The sequence below is a fragment of the Dermacentor albipictus genome, chromosome 3 (assembly GCF_038994185.2).
Source record: "Dermacentor albipictus isolate Rhodes 1998 colony chromosome 3, USDA_Dalb.pri_finalv2, whole genome shotgun sequence".
NCBI lineage: Eukaryota > Metazoa > Arthropoda > Arachnida > Ixodida > Ixodidae > Dermacentor > Dermacentor albipictus.
Genome location: NC_091823.1, coordinates 126,467,322 through 126,477,621, shown reverse-complemented (window position 1 = coordinate 126,477,621; position 10,300 = coordinate 126,467,322).

Below are 10,300 nucleotides of genomic sequence, written 5' to 3'. Positions count from 1 at the left end.
ATGGGATAGATGTTTCCATTCCTATTTTGCGAGATTTGTCGAAGTATCGGCGCTTCTGTGATATTAGTCCTGGCATTTCACGGTGTGAGCAGTTTGGAAGTTGAAGTGGCGTTTTCAAAGCCTTTGGAGAAAGCTGTATTGAAGTCCATGCTCTTGCATTATTATTATTATTATTATTATTATTATTATTATTATTATTATTATTATTATTATTATTATTATTATTATTATTATTATTATTATTTGTGATGGTACTTCAGGCAGTAGTCGAGAATTCGTTCTAACAAAACAGAATATTGGTGCATGCTAGAATCTAAATCTCTATTAATGACAAAAGAAAGACAAAAAATTATCGCAAGAAAAAACATATATGGAACTGTCTCTCAAATTTTCATTTTTAGAAGCCACGCACCATGTTTGGCATAGCGTTGTAATTTTTATAATTACATTTTCTTCACGCTCTTGGATAAATCTGGCAGCTATTATCCCTATATTTAACACTTTCGTGTGTACCTTCTTTACGTTGCCTTGATCTGATTACGCTCGTGCCTTGAGGATGCTTGTAGGTCTTTGGAGTGTACATGCATATTGCGTCAGCATGGTGTTTGTAATGAGAAAACGTCACACGAGTTCGCGAATTATTCAGCGCTACACCTCTACACGCCACGGCGCTGTTCCGGTGGGGTCACGTGAATGCGCCGGGATGGTACGTTTATGCGGTGGAGACTTACCAGTTACTCCTCCAAGTCTTGTCGTGGTCTTTTTGAAGGACACTTAAGGAAAAAATAAGCCATGCTTTGTTAGTAAATTACTGTTCTACATTACAATGAATTCACTCTTATCTTGAAGAACAGACTTGAAGCGCCAAAAGATATAAGCACACGCACACGCACACACAGGGGGTGACCCCGCCTCGTATGTTCTCGCGCCAGAATGCCGTGACGTCAATGATTTCGACGATGTCTAATCGAATGTTTTCTAGGTAAACGTGAAATGCATGGAATGCAGACTGAACTGAGCAAGTCCAGAAAATATTTACTGCGCCCCGATGAATGAAATATGATGAAGTAATACTTCCAAACGCGTGACGTCACAGTTACTTGGCACAGCTGGGATTTCAGCGCGAAATTTGAAAAATTCGAAACTCGACGTTCATTCCTTTACCCTCCAGTAATCGACCTCTTACCGTGAAGTTAGTGACAACATAGTTGCAATCGAGAATAAGATGGCGGTCTTCACTGTGGGGGAATGAGCACAGAGCCGGAGGAAAAGCTGAAATCTGTTGGATTTCCAGTAATTATCCGGGGCGCGGGGGGCGACACCTTATTATTGCCACTTGTTCTCGTTGTAAAATTAACCTATTTTTCTAATAAATGGAGGTCCCCCTGTTAGTATTTTTTCAAAACTCAGGGACCTCAGGCTCTTCTTTCACATGTAACTCCAAGATGACTTGTGAAATGAACTACTGTTACTTTCAAACATACGTTTCCGAAAAGCAGAAGAAAAAAAAATATTGTTTTTTTCTCCTCTGGGCCTACGCTATTTCACCGGAACTGTTGTCCGACTTGTACACTGAAATAATAAGAAAAAAAGAATTACCGGCTTTTTATGGTAGATGTGAGAGCATATGCGACTGAATAAAAAGGTACAGGGAGGCGGAACTGTCAAAACTGATTTCCTTGCACAAAAAAAAAAGCGTTTGTCCTACAGAATAAAGCCAGGCATCAGTTCCACGAGGGGCGGATAAGCGCGGTTTGCGTTTTGTCGGAAGAGTCGACGCGTGGACAAAAACGCGAAATCGCCGCCCAACGGAAGCTGGCACCAAGACGATAAAAATTATGGCGCCCTGCTGTTGGCTGCCCGATGCCGCGACGGGAACAATGGTGCGGGCTAATTATACGCCGCAGTTCCGCGCTAAAACGTCAGCGCACGGTCCGAGACTTGCGGCTTGTCTTCCGTGACGCGACGGGATTTATTCTGCGCGGATGTCAACTGCCAGTTCGTGTCTACGGAGGTCATTGTGGTGGAGACAAGATGGCGAATGTATTTGGAACCCATTCTCGCTTGCAACAGTTAAAGCAAAAGAATTGCGCAAAAGAATTACTTTTTCGTAATCACTGTTTTTCAGTTATCAAGTCTGGGAACGAACAGAAGTAAACAGCACGGACACACAGCGATGTGCTTAAATTAAATTATGGTGTTTTAGGTGCCAAAATCACGATCCGAATAGAAAGCACGCCATGGTGGGGGACTCCCGAATAATTTGGACCACCTGGGGTTCTTTAACGTGGACCTAAACCTAATTACAGGGGTGTTTTGGTATCCCATCAAAATTTGGCCGCAGCGGCCGGGATTTGATCCCGCGAACTCGTGCTTAGCAGCCCAAAACCATAGCCACTAAGCAACCACCGCAGGTCGCGAACTATTTGTCACAACAAAGCCAGCATGCTTACGACGTCGAACTCAAAGTAAGTTAGGAAATCATTATTTTATGCTACTTAAGTGAGCAAATACGGCCGTGGACGTCTTCGAACTGTCATTTGTTCCTTCACTAATTGTACCGTGCCTTGCATCTCACAATTGTAGAGGTTTTGGCGAATTGGCAGGTAAGTGCTTTTTTCTCCGTTGACAAAGGCCTTGAGCATATTCTGGTATTATCGTTTGAGCTCGAATGTGAGAGGGCATTACCGCTGAAGCATCATAGAGAGCAATCAGCTGAGACTAGACAACATGAAGACTGAACATATACGCGCTAGCGTGCGCGAGAGAAATGCTAATTTTCAAATACTCGACGTGTGCTGTGGTATACTCCAACTTTAGTTGTGTTTTTCTAAGCGCGAGAAAATATCGGCATATATGAGCCCGGTTCCAGCAGTCGCGTCTTGATCTTGGCGCAGGGAGAAGCACAGCGCGTACAAAGCTGCTGCACGGAGCGCTTACGAAGGTAGATTTGACACGTAACCATTGCGCCTTCCTTATGGAGCAAGACGAGATAAACAGCTATATAAACTGAATTACAACATCGGGAATCAGTTCACGCATTTTTATGCAGTTGACACTTTATTGTGTTTTTTGCAGATGCTGCTGCTGGTTCTTTTTTTGTTTGTTTTTGTATTTACATATTAGTTCATTTTAAAAAATTCGTATAACCGACCCGAACCGCGACGATCCACTTCAGCCGCCGGGTTGCTTCCCCCGGTTTTGGTTGGAAACGGTACAATTTGATGCCAACATCTCCCTCGCGGTTGAGACAGTACTTAAGGCAGCAGTATCTCCGCTAATTCTTTTTGTTTACACTTCTCACGAAGGAGCTGCCAAGAGGCCGCGGTGAATCCACTAGAAAATTCGAAAAGCACGCTTTCGGGCGGGCCTGAGCGCACCACGGACAATGGCGAAATGACGGTGAGGGCCAACCCGCGGGTGCTCACTGCCGCTGCTAGGCGGCGCGACATGTACGGGCAAACTTCATTGCAGGGTGCCCATAAGACTGTGGTAATTTCTTAAAAGGGAAGCCAGCAAAACGAACGACAAGATGCAAAACATGCTTCAGATCATTTGCAGCTATCCTTGCTCAGTCTCAGATCGAATAACGGGAGCTCATTGTGCTCAAGTTGCCGGTAACCTATGCGGTTTTCTATTTATGTCTCGCATAAAGCTTAGACTTGAGGCAGCTCGTTGTTTCTCGGCATCCATCTCTCGCTTTTTCTGTTTTTTAACCAGGGTCTACGCGTATAATTCGAAAAGCATGAGTGAACAGGTCGAAGTGATTGACAAGATCTTTTGGAAGGCCCGCGAGCAAGTTTCAAGTGGGACTTCCAAGTGCAGGTGCGGACAGGATGTGAGCTCCCCTCCCTTGTGTTGTCGGGCAGCCCTCGACTTTCAGAAGTGAGCGGGCAACTGGAAGGCGTGTCGCGGCGGACGTACAAAGAGAGGGACGAGTGGAACGCGGAGTAATCTTTTTGTCACGTGACTGGATTGGCCAGCTCGCCCTGCAAGAGAAAGGCTTAGTACGTGAGGGTTCGGTTGACAATCCACGTTCTCGCGCGAACCACAGCGAACGCATCTGCGGCCGATAGGACGTCGCTGCTTCTTCCTGCGAACATCGGACGTCGCAGGTCCGATCACAAGGTATGTGCCTCGTCTTTGGTGCCGTTTGTGACATTTGCGACGTTATTCATCCAAGGGGGAAAAGAAGTCTTTAATGTTGTGTCTCCCGAATGCCTTTTTTTCAAATGGTTATTATTCGGAAAAGTTCGCTCCGGTTTTCAGAAAGCGTTCTTTTAAAATACGTGGCGGCGGAGAAATCATTTTTCTTGGCAACCACTGCATCGAAATGTCTGAGGTCTGTTGCAATTAAAGAACACATTGGAATCCAGAGACTGCCGTAATCATATTTTTTATTCGTAAATTGGATTTTTTATGAGGACTGTTGATAATTCCAAAATTCCTAAGAAAGAGACGATCAAGTATACAACTTGTGTAATTTAGCAATGAAAAACTATATCATGGCTCTGTAAACTGCACATAATAATTCATCTAAAGCGGACAAATGGGATCCATCATATAGAAACCTGCAATTTACCACTAATTTTTGAGTATTTATTAAACATTGTAACAAACTTGCGTGAGATATGATTTCACCTATAAGATTGCTCGAGAATAAAGTTGTGACAGTTTTGGTGGATAAGCAAACACATTTCATAGGCTGTACGCTGTATAGGATGAAAGTAAACATAAATGCTATGCGTCGGCATGCTAGTTGTATCGGATTTAATACACACCAGCTGCATAAAACTTCGCTTCGCATAGTTTCCAGTAAGTGCGTTGGGACGTGCATGAGGCACTTCTTTTCATCCTTGCTTGAAACATTAACGTCGTTTTGCGCATACGCTCCAACTCAAAGAAATAGGCGGAGCCGTGCTCAGGGGCCACCACCCCATTCAAAAGAGATAATAAATAAATGATGAAAAGGAGCACAACTCTAATAAAGCGATTACACTGAACCAGCCAGGTATATACTCGCATTACATTCATTTATCAACGCCGTACGGAAGAAGTTGTCGCTCAGTAAAATTGCAAAATCAAATTAAATGCGCATGCTTTGTTCGCTAAGGTATAAGCAGATATCAGAATTGGTGCGCCCGTAAGATTACACAGCAGTGTAACGTTCTTGGTGTTCTTGATCAGGCTAAGGGACATACAGAGGTTATGTTTGCCCTATAGACAGCGTAGAAAAACTCATTGTGAGGCGTGCAAACTTTCAAGATTTCGAATAATATATATATATATATATATATATATATATATATATATATATATATATATATATATATATATAAACGCACAAGCTCCCCACAAAAAGAGCTTGCTGTGGTAAGTATAAATTAAAAAAAGAGTGTCGCCAACATCGAAAGTCACGTGGTCATCGTTCCATTGTTTTTCTCACGCGGCCGTCGTTGTGACGTCATCGTCCCTGCCGTCGTTGTGCCGACCTCGTACCGTAATCTTCACCGTTGATGGCGTGCCGATTTCATTGTGTCGAATTTCCGCAGCTCCATTCGCTACAAGGTTGTCTTGAGCTTTCAAGAGCATAATGACACCAACAGTATCAAGGTGGTTTTTTTATCCCATCAAAATTTTTACAGAGTCACCATATATATATAGCTTACGAACGCTTGTTCTTTCGACAGCCTAGCTATTGAAATTTACCAAGTTGAGCAGAAATGCTCAACTTGGAAGTAGTTTCATGAAATTAAAATAAATCAGACACTGAAGTATACACTGTAGTTAAATGCTAATTTTGGGTCTACGAGCGAGTTTTCTTTCATGAAACTTTCTACACTTTGTGGATATTTCTAGAGATTACGGCATTTGCTAATTCAGTTTTTTTCTGTGCTTCGAGTTGTGTAATTTGCTATTGCTTTACCATCACCTAGCCTTCTTGCTAGTTCAGTTGGTACAGCGACTACCACGGAAGTTGCGATAGTGGCGGATTCGATCTCCGGGCCAGCATTTTCATTTTTTTACCTTTCCTTCTCAAGAACCCGTATGGGGTCTGGTATGTAAATTCATGCTACTTTCGCGTGCACGATTATTCTTCTTTTCATAAATATTACTGTAGTTTCCTTCAAACCTAATATTGGGATTCGTACGTACAGGCACTACAGCATTGTTATACAATAGTTCACTGCTTCTGAACAGAAAAATGTCTTACGCAAATCAATGATATGCGAGACCTTGCACGCATTTGCCAGAAAAACGAAGGAAAACACAGCAATAAGCAATTCTTGTTGCAAAGAAGACCTGTCATGGAATGAAAAAAAATAAATAAATAGGAGGGAGTAAACCTTCACTGGTCTCCTTCTTAATTGGCAGGGCGGCGCGCTCTTAGCGACCAGAAGAGCTATTCTCAAGTCAATTATGTAGCAACTCATTTTATCTGCGGTGGGCTCCTGCACCGTCGGTTAGAGCTGCCAGTGCTTTGCGTGCGACAAAGGTGCTCTCTCTCTCTCTCTCTCCAGGAGAAGGGACTGCATCAGACACTTGCCTGTCAGATTATGGGCTGGTGTATGTTGCGCGCACGTGTACATTGTATGAATTAGTCACTTCATTTCGACCCTTGTCGCCTTGAGCAGCACGCTAGGCGTATGGTGAGGCAAAACATAGTTTATTAGTAAAAGTACTAAAAGGAACACTGCCGCTGTGATCGTTGAGCTAGGATGGCAGTGATGCTCAGTGCATGCATTTCCGTAATCTTAGAGCTTGTGACTGTGGACGTTTTTGTCGCTTTATGCACTACACTTCATCTGCCTTTAGTGGCCTAAACGTCGAAGCAATCTTTAATTTCTAAACACAGAAGGCAGTCATAATCCACACACTAATAGGATTATTGCGTATTGGGGCATTTTTAACGTAACATTTTGTCAAAAATTAACAATTTCCAGAATTTGCAAATCCATTTGAAGCGGCCGAATCAGGTGAATGCACGGCGATGTCACTAGGAGGAAGGAGCTTTATCATGATTGTCGATTGTAGTATGATGATGGCAGGTGTCTACACAGAGAAGTAGTGCATATATCTAGTTGGATTTCAGAATTCTGTACCTGTTGTGTCACAGTGGCATATAACTATTACGGATAATCGGCCAAGAATAGACGCGCCCAGTGGGGCATTCCGTATGTTTAAATGAAGGAAAATCGATCAAAGCAAAGAAACTGTTGCTGGATTAAAGGCCAACTGCAGCGAGATTTTGGGCCACGTAACAAGCCCAGATTGCGATAGTGGAGAAACAAAACAGAATACGTGCCAAATTTCACATTCGAAAACCGAGTGGATGCGTCGCAAAAGGCTCGCAAAGCAAGCGCGTTTGCTCTCAGGGAAAAGAAAAAAAGAAAAAAAGAAACGTTGCAATCACGGTTCGCCGGGAGTGACGCATGAATCTTCAACATGGCCTCTGAGATAACTCACCGCCTGCGGCTGTACGCGGCGCGATGCAAGAGATCTCGGTAGCGACATGCTTGTACGTATGTCATAGCTGTTAGCAAATAGGTGCACGCTTCGTCTGCTTAGACGATGTGAAAAGGCTGCTAATAGGAAATGCGGGCCATGAACAGCTTCCCAGCTTTTGTAATATTGATTACTCCTCACTAATTGAAATGGCTGATAGTCCTGCATGTGATTTTTGTGGATGCGAGGAAAACATTGACCACTCATTGTGCCATTGTCCTCAATTTCAAGCACAAAGACAATATTTGTCCAACACATTGAGGAAATCAGGTGATCGTCCTCTGAGCGAACACACAGTTAGAGCCCCGTCCCAACCAACCTTCGGCTAAGAAGGCAGTGGTTTGCGTCTGGTTTGGAACGTCTGGTTTGCGCGAGCGGCTGTAACTCAAGTACTGTCGTGCTCGTCTCACTCCCTTCTCTTTCTTCCCCTTCTGCCTTCCCCCAGCGTGGGGTAGCCAACCAGACTCTTGACTGGCTAATATCCCTACCTTCCTATATTCCTCTCTCTCACTCTCTTGCTTCAGTAGTATATACTACTCATTTAATACTAATTAATCCGAAGTGAAATTTCGTTAAGATGTAGGTGTGCATTGGAGATATCTATGAGCCGACATTGCATGTCCAGGTTATGAAGAGGTGCGCGTGGTGACACTACTGGGTCCGTCAGCACACAGGGGTTGGCTCCCAGTTGGCTGTATACTTGCATCCGGTGCACATATAATCTTCGTATTCATATCCACAGATATATCTGCCGAGATACTGACCCCCCGCCAATACCAGCCACAGCACATCAGTGAGTGTAGGTAAAGAAAGAAAATGAAAAAAAAAGAATAAACTTCACATTAATTATTTTCGTAGCCCTCGGGAGCATTTTTAGTACCAATGGCGAATTGTACGATTTGGTGTAGTTTGCGCCACACCTGTCTAATTCTTTAAAGCGACAACGTTTATTTTATTGAAGTGAAGCTTTCTTTGCCAACATTCCCGGGATTTGCGTATAGAGCTGCCTGGCTGCTCGGTACTGCTGAGTCGTAAAGAGAAGTTTAATAGGCTTGACAAAACACGTCAAATCAACAGAGATCAGCGATTCGTGACAGTGACATGAAAACAGGCAGTTCTCGAAAGCTACCAATAAAAATAAATTACTTTGAAAAGTCTATATTGCACACAGCAGCTTGAAGGACAGTCGAGACATAAAATGTTCATGTGCGCAAACAGAAGTTTAAAAGAAGGTCACTAACGAAAGCCGTCGCGAGCACAAGCTTTTGGGGTGCGCCGGTATTATTCAGGATTTTTAACTCTCCTAAAGTACAACAAAAATAATAATCTTTATATTTATTCTTAAAATATAAACAGTGATTGGGCGGGGCTGCCACCATGGCTTGTACGGAATTACTCGAGAGCAGGCCAGAATCGGAGTTCGAGAAGAAACGCACGTATGTGCACTCTTGGCACCACGGAAAAATACATATTTGTTTAAACATTGCACATCAATAGTTGTGACAGTAATCAGAACACAGTTGTAATTAGTTACATTAAAATAAAATGTAAACGCTACCCATGTAATTTTTTTTATTACACAGCTCTTTCCATAAAAACGCTTTCACAATGGGTCAATTCGAAGCAAGTAAAGTGTTTTTACGCGGAAACGTAGGCGACCAGCGAGAGAAATTGGTGAATGTATGTTTGAAGCGGCGAAGGAAGGGAATGAGGAAGGCGCCTGGAGGTAAAGAGAATCGCGAACCGAGCAAAGTCGGAAAGAGTGCGTTGCGAGGGCGGCAACGTAACGCAACCTAGAGGAAAATGTAGGTAACGTTGAGCGAAGGGGGAGGGGGGGGGATAGAAAATACGGAGAGCGTTGTGGAGGAGCGCTGGGTTGACCTCCTCTGGCAATTACCACGGGTCGTGTGAGCGCTCTGGAGGTACCGGGTTCGTCTCGTGATCGAGTGGCCGAGCGCCAAGTGAGAAGGCGGAGCAGCAACGCAAGAGGCGGCAGGCTGAGCGCGAGTCGAACGACCCCAAAATCGTCGCCAAGCGCCTGTCGCAAGCTGGACAAGTCCGGCTAAAGCCGCGGGCTTCGCGTGTCACTCCCGAGGAAAGCGCTAGGTGACTTGCGACAATGCGGAAGCATCAGGCAAGACGCCGTAGCTTAAAAACTCCTCAACCGCGTGAAGCCCGTTTGGAAGCGAACGCAGTGTCTTGCGCGAAGCCGGGAAGTGCTACGCCAATTATTACGTATCGATTGCGATAGCAAATTAGTAGACAGCTGTACGAAGTGAGGATAGTAGTTTTAGCGGTCGTATAAACTTTCAAACATTCGCCTACTAACTAAACTAATAAGCACGGTGTCAGCGCGCACAGACCAAATCAACATATCACACTCGATGACTGTGGACACTCCCTGTCAATAGGCTGCCGCGAGGAAGCGCGGCAGCAAGAGGGAGTGAAGTGACCTTCGCGCTGTCTATTGTTTCAACGCAAACTCAGCGGCGAGAACACAGCGCCCGTCTAGCTGTGAGCTGTCGGCAGCGTCGGTACATATACACTCTACAGATCGCGTTCAAGATATCGAGCGAACGGCCGCGGAATACGCTGTCGCTGGCGGAGTGCAACGCCCTCCCTCCCGCCTCCCTACCGGGATCATGCGCGTGACGGACGACAGCGTGCTTAAAAGCGCGCTGCTTCCTCAATATTCAATTCAATATTCAAATTCAATATTGTCGGAGACTTCTTTCATGAAGTCGTCTTGTGGAAGGAGTTATGTGCGAATCAGTTCTACGCAAGTCTTTTCTTG